A 26,313-nucleotide genomic window follows, 5' to 3' on the forward strand; every position below is an offset into this window, starting at 1 on the left:
ATATTTCTTTCTCAATAGAAATTATATGCAAAATATTTGTGAGCAGGCACAGCACAGGATTGACCAATCTGAAGGGACACCATGACGATATATTCTGATTGAAAATCAAGTCACTTTCAAAAAATCAAAGGCATTTGTAAGGGTATCAATAATGGTAATGGAAAGATAACTTCATATCTTGGTGACTCTTACCAAGAATAAAAGAGCACCTACCTATTCGTACTCTGCTATTTGATATTCCTCTGTTAATTAATTAATTAATTAATTCTACAAATTTTTACTGAGAAGTTTCTATTTTAAAAATTTTTATAATTATAGTTGACATTTAATATTATTTTATATCAATTTCAGCTATGCAGCATATATAATTTACACAGTAATTCCCCAAATAAGTCTATTACCAACCTGACACCATAAATAGCTCTTATAATATTATTAACTATATTCTCTATGCTGTACTTTACATTTGTGACTATTTTGTAACTTAGAATTCGTACTTCTTAATCTCTTCACCTTTTTCACTCAGCCCTCCCAAATTCCCTTCCATCTGGCAACCATCAGTTTGTTCTCTATAAAGTTCACAATGCCAAGCAAGGAGGAAAGGGCCAGGAGAAAAGTCTAAAGGTATAGGCAAGGAGGCTAGGATGCAATATTCTTCCTAAATGGAATGGGAAGCAATTGAAGGCCTTTAAGTTGAAGGCTAAGATTGTAATACCATGAATGAGATGAAGTTAACAAATTTAGAATATTATTTTTAACAGAAAATAACAGGACTTGGTGTTGAATTCTAGGTGCAGAGTGAGTAACGAAAAGGAGTCAGGGTCCCTCTCAAGTTTGTCTTGGTCACCCATGTAAACAGTAGTGCATATATTGAAATGGGAAAAAAAAAAATTGGAGGAGGTACCTATTGGAAAGGGAGCAGGGATGGAGAAGGGACCAAGATATCAGATGATTTGGACCAAATGCATGGGAATCTAATTTTTCTATATAGAGACTGATATATCATAAAGATGAAACAGTAAGAACCAGTATAGCAATCTTATTCTAAGTTTCAAAGGCAAGCCTCTCTTGCTCATCACAGGAGATCTTATATAAATATAATATGTACTGACAGGAAAACATTTCTGACATAGTCAGAGGGATAGCATTTTATTGAACAGTTAAAATTTATAGCTACCTTATATAATCAAAATTATTTCCCAAATTTCTTAAAATTTCCTATCTTTATGTGAGATTCATGAGTAATAGAATAATATTTTGAATAAGTTTCTTCCTGATTATTTCTGTTGTTCCACCCTTTGATGAAGATTAGAATAAATCCTATATGAAAAGGAAAATATTGTCTAACTTAGACTTCCAAATATTCTTATTTTAAACTCTAAGTAGAGAAAATAGCAAAATTACCTTTTAATTCTGACTGTAACTTTATGAGATAGGTACTATAATTGTTCCTATTTTACAGATGAGGAGATAGAAGTACAGAGAGGTTAGGTAGCTCACTTTCAGTCACCCACCTACTACTTGTTGGCAATAACATCTGAACCCAGGTAATCTGGCTCCAGAGTCTGTGCTCTTAAATGCATACTATACTGTCTCCTTACTCTTTACCCACCTTTTCATACATGAAACATGAGGAGGTTAGGAGAAAAGAGATGAGATGAATTTTGACTATAAGTACATAGTTAACCCCCCCCAAAAAAACAAAATTTTAAGATAGGAATGATTAAATTTTAAATCAGAATTATTTTAAAATGGCAAGATTAGATGTTTCCCGCCATGGGCAAAAAAGCAGTCTCTTGCATAATTTGAATTAACTTAATGAGAAATAACAAAATCTTCATTTGGGTATATCCATGATGCAAATTAATTTTGTGCACAAAACCATGTATAGAGACACACATTATCCATGAGCTCTTCACAGTTAGTCTTTCTTCTCATTACTGAATAGATAACTGTCTTTGGAAATGAGATCTACATTATCAGGGCTAAAATCTCAGGAGCTGAGGCCACCACAGCATCTAACACAGCACTGTGATATGAAGCTTTTAATCAGATATTACTTTTCTCATATTTTTGTCTTTATCCATCTATCAACTATTGTTTCAGTGATGGTGATTGTCAAATCATTTGATATTGTTTTATACATTTTAATTCTTAATATTTTAGCATAGATCTCACAAGGAAAAAGGGGCCTTCTCCACATAACCATAATACCATTACCAAATTCCAGAAAATTACAATTAATTTATAATGGCATCTAATATCCATTCCATATTCAGATTTCCTCAATTTGCCAAAACTATATATTATAGCTGTTCTTCTCCCAAATCCAGGATCCAAAAAAAGAGACCAAAGAGAAAATACAACTACATGAAAAGGTCTATGTATTGCATTTAGGTTGTTATATTCCTTTAGTCTCTTATAATACAGAAAATCCCACTGCTCTGATATCATTTTACATCTGTAAGAATTCTATGATCCCATCAGGCCAAAAAGATGTAAGAAAATATAAGATTCTGTCAAAATCAGAAATATTTAAAGCTGAATGAGATTCATTCAAACATCTTAAGAGTCAATAACATGCAAAATGTAATCAAATATTAAAAGCTGCATGGTTGGGGTTACAGAAAGAAAAATTAGGTAATGTGTAATATGAATCTAAAGAGACTTAGAAATGTGAATTATATGAACTGGATGAGTTATGTGGGCTGTAACAATAATAAAGCCAAACTTTTCTAATTCTAGTCTTGCATAGGCAATAAATAAAGTTATGTTTGCGTGATGGTTAAAAATAAGACTCTACCTATTGTTCCAGTCAAAACCTTTAGTTATAAGCAACTGCAGTTAGCTTAGAAGATAAATGCTTCCCAAATGGGTTAGCATCTCTTAACCTCAGGAATATGCAGACATAGATGTGTTTAAGATAATCAAAAATTAGAGAATCATTTTTCATGCTAAAGAATCTATGTACATTGGTGTTAGAGAATTTGACTAATAGGTTACTCTTTTTATTCTTATTTAAGATGTACAACTGAATAAACAATTTATATCTTTTATGTAAAATTGACATGCCACTGAGATTATCTAGAGTATTGAGATATTTACAAAAATATAGATTGAACGAATTAAAATTTTTTTTTGTTTTAAGTATTAGTTAAATACTTGAGATGATACACAGGCATATATAGAGATAAATAAACTCCTTCAAACATATTAAACTGATTTTAATAAAAAAAAACTAGTATATTCTATTTCCTTTCAGTACATTAACTACTTTGCATATAAAATCAAATATTAAAGTGATTGTTAAGTTTACTAGACTTACAGACAAAAAGTCAGAATTTGAACTTAAAATTTTCAAGAATAGATAGATTTGGTTATTTATAGCTTTGACTGAATATTAACCCTTAAAAACTTTATATTTTTCAATTATTCAATATAGAACATCAAAAAAACCCTTACACTAAACATAAAATAAGTAGTTGTTATACTTTAGAAGCTATATTAGACATAGAATTCACATCCTTAAACACTAAAATCATGTACCATATGTTCAGATGCTTACACTCAGAGATTTATAAGGGAGCTAAAGCCAAATGAAGGATATGGGTATGGTGTTATCTATCTCACATTTATATGCAGTCCTAAATAAATTCATTGACTGAAATAACAGGAACTCTACACATGCTATTTAATTAACTGCATTTCTCTTTTTTCCCCAAGATTATATAGTTTGAATTTGTTGATGATAATGCCAGTTTGATGTGACTCCACTAAATGCACAGAATATGTATTTCTGAATATGTATTTCTGCCCTTTTTAATCCAAAGGGAAACACCTGGCTTCATAATAATTACATTAAAACTTCTAGAAGTTAATTTAGAATATCTTTATAACCTTGGGTAATGAAAGATTTCTTAGGAAAAACTAATGTTTTCCCATCATAAAGTATAAGACGGGCTTCCCAACAACATCCTTCTAGAGGCTCACTGAGATTTTTTTTTCATGTTGCCTATTAATTCATATTACATGACATTTATACAACATACATTAACGTACCCTTGAATAAATATAACCATAGTTTTGGGCTCTAGCTCTCTTTTCATCACAAATTACCTGTATGGTCTTGGGGAAGTAATGTGCCTTACTCTCAGTTACCTCATGTGTGAAATGAAGTGTTTGACTAGAAGATGACTAAGGTGATTTCCAGCTGTAAAGAGCCAATGAAACCATGACATTTTAATAACTACAGGAGAAAATAGTGATAAATTCCCTGAGGCTTCTTTCTAAAATCACCTCCTTTATCAGAATTTAGGCTTTACTATATCAGGAGGCTTTAAAGATCTTCTATCTTCTTCTTGCCCTATCCTTGACAATCGATGAGGTGGCAAATAGTACATCTGGAACATTCTTATACTCATCTCTTGTCATTTTATAAGAAATAAAACCAGGAAGCAGTCTCACAGCATAATCTCAATGTTGTTAAAGGAAGGCAGCAACCCTTCCACTTTTGGACAACTTTGTCCTTCCACGGACAAAAATGGTAAAATTAAAATTACATGGAGAAAATAAATAGTTGTTATTGATTTTATACTTTTATTTTTTCCCCTTGCATTTACATTTTTGTTTGTTTCTCAAAAGTCTCAAAGGTCTTTAGGAAGCAATAATCACAAAATAAAATAAGCTGCTGGTAATTTATAACAGCACTTTGTTCTGCCTCAAATACATTTTCAACCCTGTTTTCATTAATGTTTATGATTTTTTTTATTTGTTGAGTTGTTTGGAGGATGTATTATTAACCTTTATGACATTACTCTGAGGAATACATTGTAGCAAACAAAGCTGCCTTTGTTTTTTAGGTATAGGAATTGATGCTGAGTAAATGTTTTTCCTAAGTGCATACTTGTTATAGATAATATTTAAAAAGATAATTAAAAGCAGCTCTTGAAATAATAATTTCTAATATCTTCTAACTTAGCTGTTTCCTAATGACAAATTTGTATCCACAAAATGCAATACCTTGGGGCATGATAAAATCAAATCTACAAAAGTTTTAGCCAGTTGGGTCAAGTAAGATAGATAAATAGATAGATAGATAGATAGATAGATAGATAGATAGACAGACAGACAGACAGACATATACAAACACATTACTTAAGAATCAATGTTCAAACCAGGGAGAATCTAAAATTTAAATCCTTCTAAACATTTCAGTTAACACCATATTAATTATTTCTATTTTATGAATTTAAAAGACCATTTATAAATCAGTGGAGGTGATCATTACATCAATATTCTTACTCTGAAAATCAGTAATTAAAAGGAAAGAATTAAACATTAATCCTGACTTTTGAGTGGCAATGATATTTCTACTTTAAATGACTTATCAAAAAAAATGTGTACGTGTGTAGGAAATATGGTGAAATATTAAAGACATTTTAATCTCTTGTGTATTTGAAAAAAAACTCAAAATCAAGTGACTGATAGGTAACTTATTTTGACCGTGGTACTCTGAGTAACTCATTTTGCCTCTCGGACTTTCTTGCTATCTGTAAAATAAGGACCTACATAATCTAAGTGACTAAATAACTGTAACTAGGTAGAAGCTAGTTATAGAACTTTTTTCAAAGTACATTTCATCCTTTATCTAGTAGAGTTAAGGAAAAGAAGAGAGATCAGCTTAACTTATTTCCTGGATCAAAGTCAATGGTGTCAAGATATTGGAGAATGAGAGTTCTGAAGGGGAAAAGTTATCACGTCTTAGAAGATAGCTTATAAGCTTTTGTGTCTAGGATAAGATGAATATAATTCTACAAGTTCACAGTACTGCAATAGCCAGAGTTATGAAGTCATAACTCTAGATACAACTTTTCAGCTCTTGTCTTGTAAACCAAATGGTCTCTGGAATCTGAAGAACCAGGCAAGCTCCAGAGAAGACTGTGGGCCATAGTAAGCAAAGCAAGCTGTCCTTACAGTGGATCTTGGTCAAAGGTAAGCGAGGGGGAAGGAGGAAAGGGGAAGGACATATTGTAGGTCAGATTGCAGATAATGTTGTGTCATAAATAGTAAACCAGGGCCTTTGGCAAATTTGAACATAAATCTTTAAAGGCATGGGGATCCATTTGTGAGAGTTTATTTTAGACTATTTTGGTAAATAGTCTATCAAGAATAGTATGAAAATCAAGGCTTATCATGACAAAAAAAGTCTCTGACTCAAAGAGTTACACGAAAGATGTCACCCAGCAATACAAAATTAACTGCCAAGTGGATTTCAATGGGTGTTAAATTTGGTTCATTTATTGGATAACTCCATGAAAAAGATAAAATATAATTGAGACTTGAAGAAGAGTAGGGACTAGGTCTAAATAAATTAGCTCTCTTTACTAAACACAAATCAAAGTAATGGAACGAACAACAGCTTTATTTTCAGACTATCCCCACACCCTTTAATAGTTCTGCCGATCCCCTCAGGAGGATGATACACCCCACAGGCCTTGCTGAAAATCATGGATTTAGATTAGAAGAATCTTTTGAACTAAGTATTGTGGTAGGACACTAGTTCAGTAGGTCAAAAACTGCCTTTCTTGTGAAATAGAATAGGATGAATTGTATATGATGGAATGGAATGTACTATTTTTGTAAAATGTATATGTTCTGTGGATGCAGGATGGGTATGCGTACTGTACACTAGATCACGGTATAAAATATCTGACTGTAAGTCATAGTCAAAAAGTTTGAAACTCACTGGTTTAGAGCAAGGTAGCAACATGATACTGATGGGCTAGATGTCCCCACCCATAGACATGTTTCGACCGGCCTCACAGAAGAGCAAGCAAAAGGAAGCCAGCATCCCCACACTGAAATGCTCACAAAGACAATGTCGAGAGAAAATATATTTCCAATGATCTGAATAAGGACTCACAGTTGAATTGTAGAGTCTAATTATTTATGTCTTAGGAAGATGCTTATTATAAATATATATTAAGGAAGTGGAAGCAATAGATACTTGTTTAAGGAAGTTTGTGAATTGAAGGAGAAAATTTAAAAAGAATCTAGAAAGCAATTAGCACCTAGAAGAAATTCTTTCACAAAGGGAACACTGACGACAGAGAAGAGAAATGCAAAGGAAAATATTCAAGAGGCTGGAGAGAAGACAGTTTATAACAATAGTGTTTTCTCTTTGCTCACTGTTACAATGTTATAAATAATCTATAAGGAATGAAGACTGAATCTTCTTTTTTTCTTTCAGTTGCCTGATAGATGACAAAAAAAGTCATCTCCTTGCATAAAGCAGATAACTAATAATTATTTCTTGAGTAAACAAAGGATTAGGGCTGACAGTTTTAGTTCCTTTTTACTGGGGTGACTCCATTAGTGTTGGTACAACCACAACAGCACAGTACAATCTACTGTAGCAGGTAAGCAAGAAAACCCCATATTTTCAAGGCAGCTGTCTAGGACAAGGCATATGATCTACAGCTAAAGAACAGAGAGAATGGCTATAGGAAGATCAGATCCTTAGTCTTTCCTTCACTGCACCATTGTCAGCCACATTAACCAGACCTTTTAGAAGTATAAATATCACTGTTCAAAACTCTCATCATCTTTCTGCACCTGAGTGAAATTCATACAACTTATGAATTTTATGTAAGAAATCATAGACTGCCTCTCTCTTCCTCTGTAACGCAGTCAGAAAGCCACCTTCCGAAATTTAATGTATGTTCAAAAAAATAAAAATTTAATTTAACTTTTAATGGAAATAAGAGGGTACATTTACTGGTGAAAAATATAAAATAGCAGTCATTGCAAAGCCAAGTGAAAGTGTGAGGTTAACATTTTGTATCTATAGCAGAGGTCCCCGAGTTAACCTGAAGAATTTTAAGAAATACAGCTACATAGATCTCCCCCATTCCCACCCTGCAATTCTACAAGCATCCAGGGTTGAGAATCCTTGAGATAGAGGAACAAGGTTTTGCTATAACCAAGATTCCATTTCTAATTGTCTTTTTTATTGGTAAGCAGTCTCCTTTTTTTTTTTTTTTCTCCACTATGGTTCCACAACAGGAATCTGAAAACAGATTCAAGAACACAACAACAAGAAAAATCAGTGCTACCTGATGCCACAACATGGCAGCTTAAGACCACAAGAGTCAGCATATGAGCAATATAATGCATTTATGAAACTACAGAAAATGAGTTATGGTTAAGTGTTTGTTACTTTGATACAGTTCTGAAAAAGTGAAAGTATTGAATCAGAGGCGAAACAGTTATTGAAAAAAAGTAGGGATCTTCCCCCCCCACCCCACCCCATGGAGACTTTTGTGTTTCCTTAATAATCATGACACTTTATGCCATGGCTGATGAATCCTATAATTAGACTGCCTGATCATTGTTCCTGCTCAAAATCCTTCATCATTTCCAAAACCTTTCAGGAGAAAACTCAACACTACGACATAGCAAGGAAAAGCTCCCAAAATAAGATCATACTTGCCTGCCCAACCTAAGGTCTTTATATGCCATGCCCAGCCTAGCCACCTTAGATTTTTTAGAGTTCCCAAAGATAAGAAGTTATTTCACACATCTGTGCCTTTGCTCACTTTGCTACCCCAGTATGGAAAGTTCCTCTTCCCTACCTCATCCCTCAACAGGAATATCTCTCCATAAGAGTCAACTCACATATAGCTCTTCTTTCAAAATATTCCTCTGTCAAGACAACCCTTCTTGCTCTGCTGAATTGTCAAATCCATCACTTACTCTTTTGTGTTCCCATCTGTGTTTATGCATCATTCTGAATTAGCAGTTCTAAAACTGTGTTACACTTAGATCAAGGTTTATCAAAGTCAGCACTATTGACATTTTAGACTGGATAATTCTTTGCCATAGGATGTTTTGACAGCATTATAGAATGTTTAATAGCATCCTTGGCTTCCACCCACTACAGATCAAGCGTGTTCCCCCTCAAGTCATGACACCCAAAAATATATCCGGACACTGCCAAATGTCTCCTGGGTCAAAATCACCCTAGTTGACTAAGATATACTTCTGTGTACTCCTCTAATAAACGTGTAAGCTTTATGAGGGTAAGAATATTATACTCATCTTTGTGTTTAGATCTAGCATCCCTCCAGGTCCACTATAGATTCTCAAGATATGTTTGTTAAATAAATGATGATATTAATACAAAAGGGATAGTTCTATACTCTTACAATGTAGAAAATCAAGTGTGTTGACGTCTAGTCCGATCGGGATAATACTTCACTTTTTTTCAAGTATGACAATGATTATTGATAGATACAAGTTTATAAAATCAGGGCACAAACATGACCATAAATTAAGTAGACTTAATTTCAATACTATTAGAATTCTCACATTTGTTTCACACCTAAAAAAAATGACTTCCAGGGTATTAATGATCTCTCAAAACTGATCAGTTTTGTACACGTAAAACATATTTCTTTTAAAAAGACTTGTACACTTGTTCAAGTTCAAGGATATTAAAATCTAGCACCTAAAGCTCATTACCAGAGGTGGAAATACAGACAATATGTTATTATGGCAACAACCTTCAATTACAGTCAAAAATTTTTCTGTAACAACCAAATGGATAATCAAACATTGCAATAACTCAAATATTACTGAGCAAAGTTCATTTCTATAATATTCTGTGTTGCTATTCAGCTTTTGAACTTAAAACAGCATGATAACTGGCAACGAAGAAGGTTCTTGCAATAGACTGAGAACTTATGATGTTAAGTATTGCATGCAACTAACATGCTATATAAACTTTAAAGGTATTCCTAAAATATTTGATGGTAGACTATGATTAAAATATTTTACTACAAAAGAAAAGTCTTATGCAGGAAATCCTAACTGACACGCTTTGTCTTTAAATATTTTGAACACATTATAGCGAAATGAATTCTCCCAGTGGTTAGGTCAAATACGGTTACTTTTTAAATATCACATCGTTAATAAAATTAAAATTTCCAATTTCATCTAAACATCAGTTAAATTAAAATCTTCATATCAACCTACCCATCACAAAAAATGATTTATATTGATTTTTATATGGTTTAATACAAAATAAAATGAGATTTGGGATCTAGAACTTGATTCGAAATTTCTGTACATGTATGTAAATAAAAGCCTTGGATTAAAAATTACTTGAATTTAGTCAGTTTATTCAGTTTTTTAAAAGATGCTTAGCTAGTACTTTTATATTCTCCAAATAGCTTTAATTAATTGCTTAACTTTTTTTTGAAAAATGTTCAGCTAGTACTTTTTATGGACTGAAATGATATTTTCAGTTTTTAAAAATGTTATGAACTAAAAAGCATCAAAGTTAAATAATACAATCCTTTGCTAAATCTCCTTTTCACTCCATTAACATTGATGATATACATTTCTGTGATAGAATTGATAAAGCAGAAACCAGAAATATATTACTTTAATCTCAAATACTTATTCAAAATAAGTTTCTTAATAGAATTGCTGTGCCAGAATTTAAATATATGAGCACAAATATGCATAATACATAAATATACATAAGTTTTTAAATGTATGTATTTTATGGATAATGATTTAAAATCTCTAAAAGATTAGTATTTTTTAAATTATGCAATTATTTTAACTCTTTGAATCCAAATTATGGTAAATTATGTTTGAAATAGAAAGAAAAAATAGCCATGAATTCTTTCTATCTAAAGAAAAAAATGGTTTAATTTAAAAGTATAATTCATGTAATGTTCATAGGATTTATTTAGTTGTTTAATAATACTATGTTCAGCTAAGAGTGTAGTTAAATAAACTCTGGCTAATTATTAGATAAACATAGTTGAGCAAATATCATACTTTACATTGTAATATATGACAATAAGTGGTCTTTATTTTTTCTTACTCTAACGATGCAATTTCATATTGTATGTTATATGGCACTGAATCTGCTCCAAGTCCTGATGACCATGTAAATGAATATGTCTACACCCTCTGGTCCTCAACAACTCTGCTCAGGTCTTGTAGACTCAAGCCTAGTGCTTCTTTTACAGAGTCAATCCATCTCGTATTCAGTCTTTTCTATTCTTGCTGCTTTCTATTTTTCCCAGCATTACTGTCTTTTCCAAAGAAACTTGCTGTCTCATTATGTGTTCAAAGTAGGAAAGTTTTAGTTTTGTCATTTTTGCATTTCAGGCTTTATTTGCTCTAGGACCCCCCTGTTTGTCTTTCTGGTGGTCCAGGATATCTGGCGGTCCAGGGTTTCTAACAACACATTTTAAATGAACCAAGTTTTTTCCTATTAGCCTTCTCTACTGTCCAACCTTCACATCCATACATAGTAATCGGGAATACGATGGCTATAATGTTATTGAAAGTTTCAAATTAATCTCATTTTATAGAGAATCTTAACTTCACTAACAAATAAAGCCATTGACATTTTTATTTGGCCTCAACTGCCATTTAACCAAACTAAAAATATCTTTCATATTTTGCATCTTGGGTTTCACATATACAGCAATAGAAATAAGAAAATGGTCATATTAATCTGACTTTAACTTTGCTGTTCTTGAGGCTTAGTGACCTTTTTTCAAAGTTTAGCTCTATATTTTCTAAATCTTTTTGTCAATTAAAAAAAAAGATATACATATTTGGTTTTTATAATTTTGAGGTGCTATTATGTCTTCTTGTCAGTTCTTAAAAATTAAGGCTTTAAATCAAGTGTCAGTAAACCATGGTATGTAAGCTGAATTCTACTTATCATATCTTTTTGTATGAAATATGAAAAAAAGCAGTTTTCACATTTTTAAATGGTTAGAAAAAGTCAAAAGGAGAATAACATTTCATGAAAAGCAAAACTTATATGAAATTCAAATTTCAGAGTCCATAAATGCATCCTTATTGGAACACAGCTATTCTCTCTTGTGTATGTATTTTCTATGGCTGCCTTTGAGCTACAGTGACAGATGTGTGTAGTCATGACAGAGACTCATAAAGACTAACATATTTACTATCTGGATCTTTGTAGAAAAGCTTACCAAACATGCTTTAAACAATTAATATATGACTATATACACATACAACATGTAAATCTGGGGGACAGGACATGATATAATTTTTTTCAGGTAATATCATTTTATTATGTTCTTATTAATATACTTTTATACAAGCTTTGGTAAAGGCCATTAGTCATTAGAATTAAATATTTGCCATGATGTTCATTTAATATTTGGGAAATTACTATGGAACTGCTTGAACTGATCATTTACTTTTTTAAGATATACCTTTCTTCACATCAAAGGCTGAAGTTTTGAGAGTTTGAAGTTCTTATAATTCCCCACCCAAAATGAACTTATACATCTAACAACAAACAGTAATAACTTTAAATCTGTAAAACTCAGCCTAATGTTTACTTTACCATGTCTTGGTAAAGCTGTTATGCCTTGCTTTCCAGCTAAACCTTTTTAGAGTACAGACAAAACACAGAAAACCATATCAAGCTTAATTCACAGTCTTGACCCAATTTACAATCCAGATTAAATACATAAAAAAAGACAAATTAGGTAAATTAACCAAAAAATTGAATTCCTTACAAGCAAAGATTGCTAATAGATATTTTCATGAGATAAAAGATTATCATTCTCTACTAATGAACTTAATGCCATTCGAGCTATTGAAAAAGCTATAATAATATAAATCAGTAAATCACTGTATAATGCCATAACTAAATAGATTATAGTCTAAGCATCAGCTCATGGTTCAAAAGTTATTTTTAAAATAAGATTTCCTAGAAGAAAATTCAATCATTTATCACCCCTGCATCATTATTATAGGCCCTCTTTAAAGGGATGTGGAGAAGCTTTAAAAGTCTTGAAAGAAATGTAGAATTTGCTGTGATATCCAGCATGATCTTGCTACTAAATCATGTGGTTATTAACAATAATGAAGACTATATTTTATTTTAGGACGTTTCTAAAATCTCTAAATGAAAGTATGTACAGGATATTTCTACATTTTTATATTTAGCTATTATAATAGTGAAGAAAACTAAAAATCACTTAGGGACATTAAAAATGTATTAATAGAAGTAATGATTCAAATAATATTTCTGATATGTGTCTCATAATATAAAACTATGAAATAAAATAAAATAGTGAGATATTTACTATTATATATTAAAAGAAATTCTAGGTATTAACTAAATTCAATCCCTTTTTAGAATTGTTTTTTCTTTAATCCCTAAAATAAATTATAAGTGAATTCAGAGTAACAAAACAAATAATGTCACACTCCAAAGAACCAAAAATATTATTATCTCAAATACATGAACCTAAGAAACAAGGTGTCTTGCTTCACATCCAAAACAACTGATTTTACCAAAGGCGATCTTGGAATGGAAGGAGACTTAGAGATCACCCAAGAAATGAAAATCACAATGTTTCTTCTGTCTAAGTCATGGATGATTTCTCCCAGGTTATGTGAGATTCCATGTCAATTCTAACAATACTAGACTAATCATTAAAACAATTTTTATTTAAAAGATGATCAGAACATTATTTTCAATTGTCAGATCACCTTTGTGATTAGAGATGATGCCTTCCATAGTCAGCCAGCTGTTCTGGTATGATGGAATCCTGATAAGAAATCTCAAATACAAATTGTCTGTTTGCTTCCATTAAGGCAATATCTATGGGCTGTAGCTGACCGGCAGTGAACTGTAGACCGGACTTAAGTCAGAAATACATTCATTGGTATAGCAAATCTCACACAACTTTTGACCTCAAGCTCTAACTTCAAAATAGGAGAAGCTACCAAAAGAGTTAGTCCTTTCTCCATATATTTGGAATGGTATTACAGTTCACAAAATAATATTTTGCTTTTACTTTTCTATTCCCAAATGTGGGAAGATGTTTTCTACTCTTCTTTTTTTTTCTTCTTTTTTTTATCTTATATTTAAGATAACTCCTAGCCCAACCTTTGCTCATCACTGGAATCACACCAACAGAAGAGTTTTTCTGGAGGTTGCCTTGTGTTATAAAAACATTATTAAATTAAAATGAATTTTCTGTGCTTACTAAAAAGACACGTTTGCAGTCACTTTAGGTGACTTCAGTGCTGGGCACTTACCCAAGTCCCTGGTTCTGTGAAGTCAGCTGTCCTCCATGTGCCCGATTCTGCTGCATGTGACTGAGTGTTCAAATGCCTGTCCTTACCAAACTTTTTCAGAAAAGATCCAGCCCTTCAAATGAGAGAATAGGTGCTCATTATGAGAAGTCTTTTTTTAAAAAAAAGAAAGAAGAAAAAACTGTATTTTAAACAGGCAAATGCTTCCACAAGTCTCAGAAGGTTTTGCAAGACTAATCATCACCAACATGAAACTTGAGCTCATCTTTTATAGACCTTTCTTTCCTTCCAACTGCATTTCTTTCAATTTTCACTTCATTCCCTTATTCTTTTTTTTCCTCTCTGCTTTTGATCTCCTATTTTATACTGTACAGGTGTCTTGAGTGGTATGTGTGAAGTGAGCCATCGTCAGCCTGCTGAGGGAAGCCAGCTGGTCTAGAAAAAAATCATAAAGTAAGTAAGAAGGCCTGAGATTGGATCAGGAATTCATCTGCACAGTTATCAACATCCTGTTGTGTTTTGTAAAAGATGCCTGGTCCTTTCAATACTACGTTTTATGTAGCGATGAAAATGGGATATGGAATATCATCACGAAAACTAGTTTGATTGGGATAATAATGACTAAGAAGCTGTCAATGCAAAAAAAGAGAAAATCAACAGGACCCAGTTGTGAAGAATGAGCCAGACACTGAACCTGTTTAATAATCTCTGCTTTTGTATAAAGGCCTCCAAATAATTTTCACCCCACCAGTCTTTAGAGCATTCGACCCACTTTGGATGTCATCTAAGAATTCCACTCCAATAGCTATTATCATTTCTTATTGAGAAGAAAAGTAGGAGGCTGGGAATTAGATGCCACAGGGAAAGTTTTTGACATTCTCTAACTCTAGTTAAGCTTTACTTTATGCACTACTGTGCTTAGGGACAACAATGTAGAAGGCTGAAGCCCATTGGGTAGGTTTATATTATCCTATTGACTATTTAATAACAGTGGCTATCCTGAAAAAGCACATTCCTTTTTAAGTAATAACATTGGAATCTACCTTTATAAAATTTTATTTTATTTAATTGGCTTAGGACACTTAACGTTTAAGTTTTCAATTGCTTCTGTGACAGAGGCAAGTTGCCTGTGGCTACTGTGAATGGAAATTAAAATACAGAATAAAATAAAGAGTTCAGTCTTTAATTTCTAGTAAATTCCCTGAACCAAACTCTTTCCCTAAAGAGTAAGTGAATTTAAAGCTAATATAGCTACTAAAAAAGGAGTAGCCAGAGACTATTCCCATTGCCTTCAATCTCCTTTTTTAGTGCTGAGAGACCTTTGGTGTTGTCTAGACAAAACAAATTCAGGTTCATGTTTTTTTTCAGGGACATGTCAGCTCCACAAACAAGCATACTTATAATACCATTCTACTCAGGAGTAAATACGTGATACATGAATCCACCAATTTTTTGAATACCATTAATATAAATTTCCTTGTATTTTTGTGGTTAATGATTCTTATTAAAAACATTAAAATGATTCTAGGAAACCTCTTTTAGGTCTTCCTAGTTACATAGACAGGAACTGCAGCTTTTCTTCATTCTTCAGAGGTTGTTTTATTCTATAATAAAGCTTTTGAGGTAGATGTTTTCAAGCAATGTTTCAGATTTTACCTTGAAAGGATGACTGCCATATCCTCCATTTTAAAAGTTGAAGTGAAAAGGTAATAAGTTTGAGTAACAACACATTTTTCACTTATAGAAAAAAAATCAGTGCTTCTATCCTATGAGAAAATGAGCATTTCATAAATATTGAATACCACTACCACATATGCTGCAAGTTGGTTAGCAAAAAGACAGTAATTCTATTTGAGGCTTTTAGCAAGGAAAAGATAAAATAGTTGAGGTAAAGTAACTGACATTATCTGTTACTATTTGATTTTTAAAATGTAGTGAAGAGTAATGTCATAGATTCCACAATTTTCCAAGAGAAGATTTTACCAGTTTTCTGAAACCTCTGGGCCCTTTATTAGGAGCTTTCTTGTCCTACAGGCTGTTTGATTTGGCTGGATATTTGATTAGTGGTACATTGCAGCATATGTTTGTATCATGGACTAATTTTAGACATATAAAATATTCATCACTGTCTGATAGCAACAGAAGTTAAAATCTGAGCAGTTATCCTGTTCAGAAAAGGACTTTGTGTTTCATAATAGGAGGAAAGATGACCAATGCCCCTTAGTTCCTAAAGGAGACGGAATTTAGACTAGAAAGGCACTCTGACTCGTAACTTTCCTCAAATGAGATGTCTCATTCCCACTTTCTTTAAAAATCGTATAGCTAAACTCTCCATAACTGAATTGCTCCAGCTGGACAATGAAAGTAAAAATCACTCCTTGTCACCTGAGGCCATAATAAAGTTAATGAGTCTGTACTTTAAGATCTTGCTTGCAGGAGAGTTACATCCTTTTCATCGTTCTATCTTTTCAATATGGGACATAAAGGCAATTTTGGTTTTGTTTTATTTTGTTTTGTTTTAGAGTCAGTCTACAATGATAAAATAGACAGTCACCAGCAATTTGTATAAGTAGGAAGGAATCAAGTTTGAGTTCCACTGTAGTCCACAAAGTTAACACTCAGTTATGGAACTGTCTTCAGAGCTGAGCTTTGCCTTCTTTGCCTTGTTATGTACTAGGTATCTGATACTGAATTATTTACTGGATGATTTCATCTCATCCAGTTTTATAGTATTTACCATTTTCTAACATACTATATGATTTATTTATTTATAGGTCCTCTCTCTCCCAACACACACCTAAATGTAATCCTCGCTGCGCATTCACCTTGTTCCCTAACGTTTCCCTAATCCCAGAAGAATGCCTGACATACAAAGCACTCAATAATATTTTGAATAAGTAAATGAATGAAGAAAGACAGTAAGGGATTACAGAAGATGTCTTTAACTCTTTTTTTATGATTTAAAAGTGGAGAAATACGTTTCTCTCAAAGTTAAAGAAAATGGTAGGTAAAACCAGTCTTAACATAGTTTTCTATTAAAACAAAGTTTTAGCTTCATAGTAAAAAAATGTATTATGAAGTAAACATAAAAATTTTATATCTTTAAACCTCCATGCTTGATGAAGTTTGTACCATCCAGATGTTCTGCCTCACTTTCAGTCCCTTTTTTGTTTTAAAATGGGCCCAAACTCAATGATATAAAGAAATTCATTTTATTTATATATATATATGTATATATATATATTTTATTTTGATTGATATAATCAATTAGCAGCTACAAAATAGTTTTTGACCTCATAAATCTTCTCTTACCAATTTTACTTTTTATTTTCAGTAACATATGCTATGTCGTAGATACAGCCTAACGGCTTTCTTACTGCACAACTGAATTATAAGAGAGCTATAGGTTTTTCAGGTACTTACAAAATCAGTTGTAGCCCATGTACTCTTATGCACAAATGAATTGGCTCTGTGTCCTAATGGGATTTCAAACCACACAGCATTGTAGACAAATTATAAAAACAGATTCAGCCACACTTGAAAGAGGGGCTAAACAAGCTTTCTACATAAGTACAATTTCCATCTCAACAAGTAATTTAACCAAATATTTCTAATCTCAGGACCCTAAAAACCAAATAAATTAGCCTTGCTTTTTGATCAGCATAAATCGTTGGTTGATGTTAGCAAGCAGATATAAGGTTAAAATGTTATTGTCTTGAAGGTATTATTGTACCACTAATGGGAAAAAGGTTATTTTTAAAGTGTTGAATGTATTAATTTTAAGACCATCAGTGGAATACTGATATATTTGTGCTCATACACCACATGATACTTAAGCCTTTGTTTGTTTTTTCAGGTACTTTTAGAGATTTCTTCTTACATATAAGGCTTACTGATATATTCTAGATACTTTCAATGAAGAATTCACGGTTTTTACAGTATTTATAGTACTATAATTTCTTGGTAGTTATTAACTTATAGGTGATCAATTTCAGGAATTAGCATTACTAAGAATCTGATATCGAATAACTTTAAGAAAGCTTTTAAGTCATTCCTAGATTTATAAATCATTTCCTTGTTTCTTGGATTATTCAAGCATACTCATTTCTAGAAATGCCTAGCTAAAATAATTAAAATTAAAATAATTGTAATTGGAGTGCTGATGGTTACAAAAGTGCAAGTGTTATATCAATTCACCAATACAGCCTTATTTACCAATAAAAGTAATGAAATTGTTGTCTTGTATTTTCAGCAAATCTTCGTTGAAAGCCACGAACAGTATAATGGTACGAAAAACTGTTTTAATGATATCTTTTGTCCTAAGATGGCCCTATAACTTAAAACCAAGGATTTTTGAGAAATTTCTGAGCCAGAAACTCAGGCTACAATGTTATAATACATATCCTAGAATAATGGGAGTTTGTCCTGAACTCCTTATTTAAATTGAGCACCACCTCTTTTCTAGAAAAGGAAACAAACTTCAAGGACTACAAAGGCTAGAAGGTAGTATAAATAAGTGATGTGAGCCACATGGTGAATGAGCACACAGGCACATCAAGTGAGTAGCCAGAACTATGTCCAATAAGAGAGCACAAAGCTGGCCTAGGCAGCAATGACCACATTCTTTCAGGAGAATATTGTTAAGCAGAAATGCATTATGTAACATTGCCAGAAATTTCAGATTTTTTAAAGAACAGATTAAGGTTTTTATTTACAATTGCCCAAATTTTATATACTCTTTTATGTTTTTAAATTATTTACACATATTGGACTGGATTAAACCTTTGAGCTACCAGTTTGCCACCTTGTCTAGAAGATTCAAAAGTAATAATATTTGCTTACTAGAAAAAAAATGAGATTGTTTTCTGCTAAAATCTCATTATTTGGGGGCATTACTGCCTAAATAGACAGTAGTGGCATTTTCCTAAGGCACAGAGTGAATTTCTTATGCCCATTTACACATCTATTACACTGAATATCCATGAACCCCAATATCACAGTGTCATGTATATATTATTATCATATTATAAAGTACCATGCCTTGAAGTCCAAATGTACCATCTTGATATTAGTTTTATTATAATTATTTCAAAGAAGATTGATTATACCATTATAGTTACTTTTTGACACCTTCAGGAAGGTATTTGGTGGCATTACCCTACCAAAACAGAGAAAAAGAGATGAAGAACAAAATTGATGTTTTCTAGTTTTTTAAATCTATGACTTTGTCCTATAGAAACATATCAGTTATGGAGGAAAATGCAATATATAAGGAAAAGTATTCACACCCTGAACCTGTCTTCAAGAATGGAACAATATTTGCCAATTTTTCTCCATCATCATTTAAAAAAAAAAGTTTCTACCTTCTAACTACTCTCTATATAGCCAATATTAAAAATAATGAGAGAGAGAAAGAGAAATAAGAGAAGGAGAGAGAGAGGAAGAAAGGAGAGGGAGAGGGGTGTAGAGAGAGACTATTGATTCTGTTTCTTTGGAGAACCTTAACTAATACAGCAAGCTAATTTTATACATGTTGTTGCTAAATTCCATTCCCCCATCCTATAACTTTACAAATTTTTTCTTAGTTTTAATTTGTTTGCTCTTGAAATGTTGAAATGAAGGAATTTATATTTATTCACAATAAACTTTATCTTATTAAAGTCAATTCATTATTTTTGGCTGAATAATTCTTTTGGAAGCTTAATTCTGGTATTTCATATATTCGTCTGCCCAGATTTATCTCAAATACAGAGGATAGCTTCATCAAGGCTAGCTTTTTAAGTCAGAATTACTTGATGTTCTTAGGAAATGGTCTATACCAGCCATACCAATGTGAGTGTTGGAGTGCTGTTACTGTTTTTCCCAAGTGTGAAAAGTTTCCTTAATAACTCCTTTGAATGGCACTAAACAAATTATAATGGTCAAATTGAATGACACGGTTTAGTCTTACTTAGTTTATTAAATTCTCAGAAGAGAACAAATCTTTTGAACGAATAATCCCAAATCAATATTGAATTGAGTCTTTGTATTCCAAGGGGATTTAGACCATCTGCTAATTCTTCTGGGCAAAGGTTTTCACATACTCTCGGCTTTGGAGAAGTAGAATCCAATTGTCCTCCTGCTCCCATCTTTTCATCCCACAGTTAAATACTTTGTCTATGTAAAAAAACTTTTGCAACCACCTTGTGTTATCTGAACCCAATGCATTTCTTCCCCACAATTAACACAGATGGATATATTAAGGACACCGAAAGAGTATTGTGCAAATACAATAAGATCTGATGTCCTTAAGAAGTTATTTTCTAAAACATATGTTAACCATATTTATATAAAACAGTAGGTCAAATAATTATTTCCATTTTTCCCATTAAATATTTTAGAAAGTGAAGGTTATTACACTTTGAAATGCCACAGAAATCTATGGGTACTCTTATCTGTCCACTCTTCCCATCTCTCCTACCCCTTTTCTGGACCCAGGCAAGACTTTCGTGAACAAGGAATCCATTCAAAACTTAGATACCTGAGCCAATTACCACTCAACAGTTTTCCTATGTACTCCTAGGTGCCAAACAGGAACTCTAATGTTTCTCTGAAAGAAGTCTTAATAGAGAGGGGATTAAACTCTAAGTGGCTTCCTGATTTCACCATTTCTGAAGTTCTGTGTTAGGTTGCTAAAAGTTCACTTCATTTGTACCATCGGTACCCTAACAGGCTTTAGAAAGTGAATGAGTGATACAATGACTTTTGTGTGTTTGGGGGTTGGGGGAGGATGAAATATTGGAGTAGCTAGCAATCTGTTCTGTTAAAGGCACATACACACATTCAAGTGCCTCTTTGTCTTTTGATAACAATTTTTCTGTGATGTTCTAAGTTTCGGGTTTAAACAAGGAATGTGAGATGAAAATTATTATAATTTAAATAATAATATATAGTAACATAAAGGCAAAAATGTATTTGCCAATACTGATTCTCAACTCTCCTCTAAGCAAATATTTACTTATGATTTAAATATACAAAGTAAAATGTCCTCAGGGTGGGAAAGCACCAATAAACTTCCAGTCTATAAATGCCAAAAGCTGTACTGTGAAAATGGTCCCACACTCTCATATTCAATCAGATAAATATGCAGTCCAGATGAAAAAGAAAATATAACTTACAATGAATGGGGGACTCAACAAATTATCAAAGATGAAATTAAACAGGAGAGAAAACACTAAAACTATTGCTTGATGAATATAATCAGTCGTCTGAAAAATGAATTTTATATAGATATAATGAATTCTCAAGAATAGTTTGCACGAAGTCCAATAGATGGTGTTAGGCTTGTGTAAACCTTACCTAGTGCCATTATGGTAGTGATTTCTTGTCCTAAGCCTTGTCCATCATTTCCTGTGCTCTTTGAGGCATGGGGGTGCTGAATATCTACATTTGAACCAGATGATCATGCAAAGTTATTTATAAAAATTTATTGGACTTGGACCCACAGTTGAGCTCTCACCTTAAAAAAAGAGAAGAGGCATTGCTGGAACAAACAACTTTGGCAGTCAGTGTATAATCACTGCCTTAGCAAGATGTGGAAATTCCATAGGCAAGAGTTATTCAATGATATTTATTCTAAGTCATTTTTCTTCTATTTCTTCTCCGGTTTTAAGAAATTCAAACTAGAAAGATTAAGATGGGTAAAGAATGCTTCATAGAATCTGAAATTAATGAATAAGATGAATATCTTTACTAGTATAGCATGTTTTTAAATTCATTTTATTTTGTATAATACCTAAATTATAAGGATAACATTCTGACCAGTGATAAGTGTGGGTCTGTTTTTGTTAATAGCTGTGTATTCTGTTTATTGAGGACCAACTCAAGGTCCATTGTACTAGATATCTGGTTAAGAAAATCCTTTAAAGATCAAATTCATTTTTTTCTCAAGGTCACTATATTATTATATTTGTCCTTTTTTAGTCATGGCTGAAGTAGGAGATTTCTACCTACTTCTAAACTGATTTAAGGGATATTATAAGTAATGCAAATAGATATTATAAAGCTATTATAAAAAAATTTAAAGGACAGTGAAAGAGGAATTCAGTTTAACAGTCTATCAATAAGAATTGACTAAAATATGAATAATATCTTCAATAGCAAGTTTACAGAAAATGAATAACATAGACATTCTTTTTTATACTGCTTCTTATCATTGCTCTTTTAAAAAAAGTCGAGAAGAAAAAAATAAGTGATAGGAATTTTTTTCTTTCTTGTTAATCTATCTAAGGTCTTCTGAAAATTTTTCTTTCTTCCAAGTCTTAGCTCCCCCTTTCTTCAGAAATCATCCCTGTTCCAGTTATTTTTAATTGCCCTCCTAAAACTTATTCACTCCACCTCTCTTTCTAATGGAACAGAAATTAATTTAGCAGGTAAATTTTGTTTTAAAATACTGAGATTTCCACACTGCTTTAGATCTGAAGATGAGTATATGACCCAGTTCTGGGCAAAGAGGTATAAGAGCAGTTAAGGGTTGGGCTTTTCAGAGCATTATTATCTTCCTGGAAAACTAGGTAAACATACTCAATATATCTCGTGCTCCTTACCTTTTTCTTTCTTTCTTTCTAGAATTGAAAAGTGACGTCTAGAGGGCAATAGCTTTTTTTTTTTTATTTGTAAGTACGAGTAGAATAAAATTGCACTAAGAAGACAATACTGAAAAGTAAGGGGAGTCTGGGACCTGAATGTCATTGTCATCATAACAACTCTGAATTATTATCTGCCTCCAAACTATGTTAGTTGAAAAATAAGAAAAGTAAAATAAAATAAAATAAAATAAAATAAAATAAAATAAAATAAAATAAAATAAAATAAAATAAAATAAAATAAAATAGTAAAAGCAAAGCGCTTTTTCCGTGACATACAGCTGAATACAACTTTAACTCAGACTTCATTTATGCGTCTCAGCTCCAGTCTGATTTAGGCGCTCCTTCTGTTTCCATGACTTCTCATACCATCCCAAACACACTCTTTTCTGTCCCTCACTGCATCATAAATTTCTGGAAGATAAGAGATCATGTCAATCTTTCAATCAATCATGGCCCTAGAACTTCGCCCATGTCTATATAGCACATAGTAGACACCAAATACATTTGTTGAATTGAGGAATAATAAAGAAATTATTGAATAAATACAATACCCACTTCTTTCTACATCCAAAGCCTCTATTATTTTTTTGCACTTAGACACCGCAGTAGCTTCCTCACGGTACTCCCTGCTTCCCCCTTGCTTAAAAACCCTTCCATACCTTACATTACACTAAGAATAAAATCCAAATCCTTTCCATGTTCTGTAAAGTCTGGCATGACTGGACTACTATACTTCTCGGAATATATCTCCTTCCCTTCTCTTCATTATACTCCAGCCACATTGGCTTTCTTTCCATTATTGAAACATTTGAAGTTCATTCTCACCTTAAGGTCTTTATGCCAGATGTTCTATTTCCAGATTTTCACATAGCTGGCTCCTTCTTGCCTCAGTCTAAAAGACCTCATCAAGTACTCTGTCCCATAACCCTCTTAAGGGACTGTACAGAAATTATTTTTCTTTCTGCATAGTTAGGGCTTTCTGAGAATTTTTTACTGGAACCTAAACTAAAATGCTTTCCTTAGGAGATAATTTATAACTGAATAAGTAATGTGAACTCCAGATAGATTTCCCTGACCAGATAGATTTTCCCTTGCATTTCAAGGGAAAATGAGATCCAGGACAATGGAGACATCCCAAAAAGTGAAGTCCTGGGATCCATCCCATTACTTTTCCAAGGACACTCTATCAAAAGGGGCAGGAAGGCAGCTTCTTTACTCTCCTGTATAAATGTCCATATTTATTGTTTTTTATAGGGGGGACAGGCTTCTCACCTACAACACAGACACAGTATATGTAGCATGACATCTGGTTCTCATTGCATGGCCCCAGAATGAGGACATGGTAGTGCAAGGGAACCAGCACATTATTTGCTATAAATAAATAATTGAAAAGTCTGCTCTGCTCCAGAAACTTCATGTTGATATTCCAGATGACATTAATAAATACAGTATTAAAAACCTAACACCTCCTTTATTTTTTATAGTTTTTGTCATTATTTGATACTGGGTACCCGCATCACTCTATGGTGGCCCACAAGCTCAGTCTATGCTATGCTTACAAGTAGTGCCTAACAGAGCTCCTAGTAGGAGATGAATGAATCAATCATGAAAAGACAATTTTGGGGGAACTGGATTATATAGTTTCCACCGATTTAGTTTAAAGCAGAGGAGAAATGATAAATTTTAGAAAAATTTATATACTATTCTGAAGAAATAGTATATGTAACATATATTTGAAAATTAAGATTTCTGTAAAGTGCCTGAAATACGGATATTTCATTTTTTAATGAACTGATTTTTTATGACTTAGCTACTAGCTCTATAAAGAGATGTATATTTTTAAATAAATATGAAAAATTTATCTTTATTCCTGCAGAATAATTGAGTTGTGCATGACCAAGACTTCTCTCAAAAAGCAGTTTCAGTTCTTCCCAAAGTTCTGAATAAGAACACAATTAAATCCTCAGAGTTCCACATCATACGTTAACTGGAAAACTGTAAAAGAGTATACTTTAGTAATTCTCATCTCTATTACATGAGTACTGACAACAATTTAAATTTGAGGAAGACTACACCTTAACAGCATTTTACTTCGCAGAACCCACAGAGTGGACTAGTTAAGCATCATTCCCTTGAATATTGAAAAATACCTTCAAAAGATGGTAATTTTCATTTTGGTGGAGTTGATACGGAACACTTCTGATAATATTTATACAATTCATTCAAGCTTGTCATCTCATTGTAGAAATAAAATGAATATGTTAACACCATAAATATTCAGAAAATGTAGTTCTTAAAGATTTCATTCAAAGAGAAAGACTTTAAATTATGGTGGTAGATTGGAGAGGGCCTAGAATTAATTAGCCATTCTCTTTAAACTTTCAACATTTTAAATTATGATTCGTAGTAAAAGTCATTTATTCTTTAAGAACTGCTGAACATAGCAGATTTTAAAAGTTCTAGCATAAAACACTAATCAAAATTTACTATAATTTGAGGAGAAAGTAAGCAAAATATAAATTTCTGAAAGCAAAGCTAACCATAACCAATACATTTGATCAATCATTTAGGAAGGTATCCATCCTAAAAGATTATTTACAAATGTTTTGCAATTGTAAATAATGGTAGATACCACCTAAATATAACTGATAAACTGTAGGATTGAACACTGCAAAGTCGCAATACCCAAAGCTTTCAGAAGGGTGAAACCTGGGTAAACAAGAATCAAGAATTTAATATCCTATAATTGTATCCCTATCATACTCCATAGAACAAGGCACCTAGATTGGCAGGTGTGATCCTCTAGCCTTCTCAGAAGTTATGTTCCTGTAATAAAGAAGGTTGCACACCAATCTATTAACATTGTTTCTAAAGATCATCTAAATCCTTTATATGTGAGTTTTCTTAAAATCATCTGATTTTCCAAATAGACATCTTTTCTGAGAAGAAAATGTGCTGGTCCCCCAATATCAGTATTTCCAACCATTTATCAATTCGAACTAAATTAATCCATGAAGCTCTTGTCATTTGGCAGACATGAAACAGTCTTCCAGAGGCTAATACTTACAGAGGAAAATTAAATCAAACTCCTAAACCTAACAAAACTGAGAAATAGGATTTGAAACGATAGTGATATTATAAATAGCACTACATTATACATTACACATATGAACTATACATCACATACTTTATATATTATACAGGATATAAAGCAATATTGAAAAAGCGATGCTCTTGCTAATTCCTAATCCTTGCAAAGAAAGATGTTTATGAAAGCCTGAGGTAAGAGCTGGATACATAATTTGCAGGGCTCAGTGTGAAATGAAAATATGGGCCCCATATTCAAAGGGTAAGGAAAAAGCTTTTTCATTCTTCTGCAGTCTCTTAACCTGTTGTGGTGACTTTTATTTGCTTTTAATGTCATGTTTCCCTGGGAATGAGGGTACCTACTGGACAAGAGCAGACCCTCGCAAGTGTCCTCTCTGCACCCATTCCTAAGCCCCCACTGGGGGCAGAGGACACCAGAAGTCACTGGGTATAGGCAAGGGAGTGGGTGGCTGGGCACCCTACC

The 26,313-nt window shown here is 32.6% G+C and overlaps 1 protein-coding gene across 3 annotated transcripts in view; it reads right to left on the reverse strand.

Moving 5' to 3' along the window:
- Positions 1-26,313, reverse strand: part of ZPLD1 (zona pellucida like domain containing 1) — a 294,999-nt gene that overhangs the window by 44,448 nt on the left and 224,238 nt on the right. Inside the window, exons 1-2 of one of the 3 annotated variants that reach the window (XM_036219547.1) lie at positions 23,019-23,047; positions 14,119-14,230 (exon numbers count right to left, since the gene is read on the reverse strand). The exons of 1 other annotated variant lie outside the window; for it this stretch is intronic. The gene's annotated coding sequence lies outside the window, so the exon portion shown is untranslated. Of the gene's footprint in view, positions 1-14,118; positions 14,266-23,018; positions 23,048-26,313 lie in introns of those variants that run through there. One more of the 3 variants, XM_016154799.2, reaches the window with a different exon arrangement.

Source organism: Rousettus aegyptiacus, unplaced genomic scaffold (assembly GCF_014176215.1).
Source record: "Rousettus aegyptiacus isolate mRouAeg1 unplaced genomic scaffold, mRouAeg1.p scaffold_m13_p_4, whole genome shotgun sequence".
In the NCBI taxonomy this organism is placed as follows: Eukaryota; Metazoa; Chordata; class Mammalia; order Chiroptera; family Pteropodidae; genus Rousettus; species Rousettus aegyptiacus.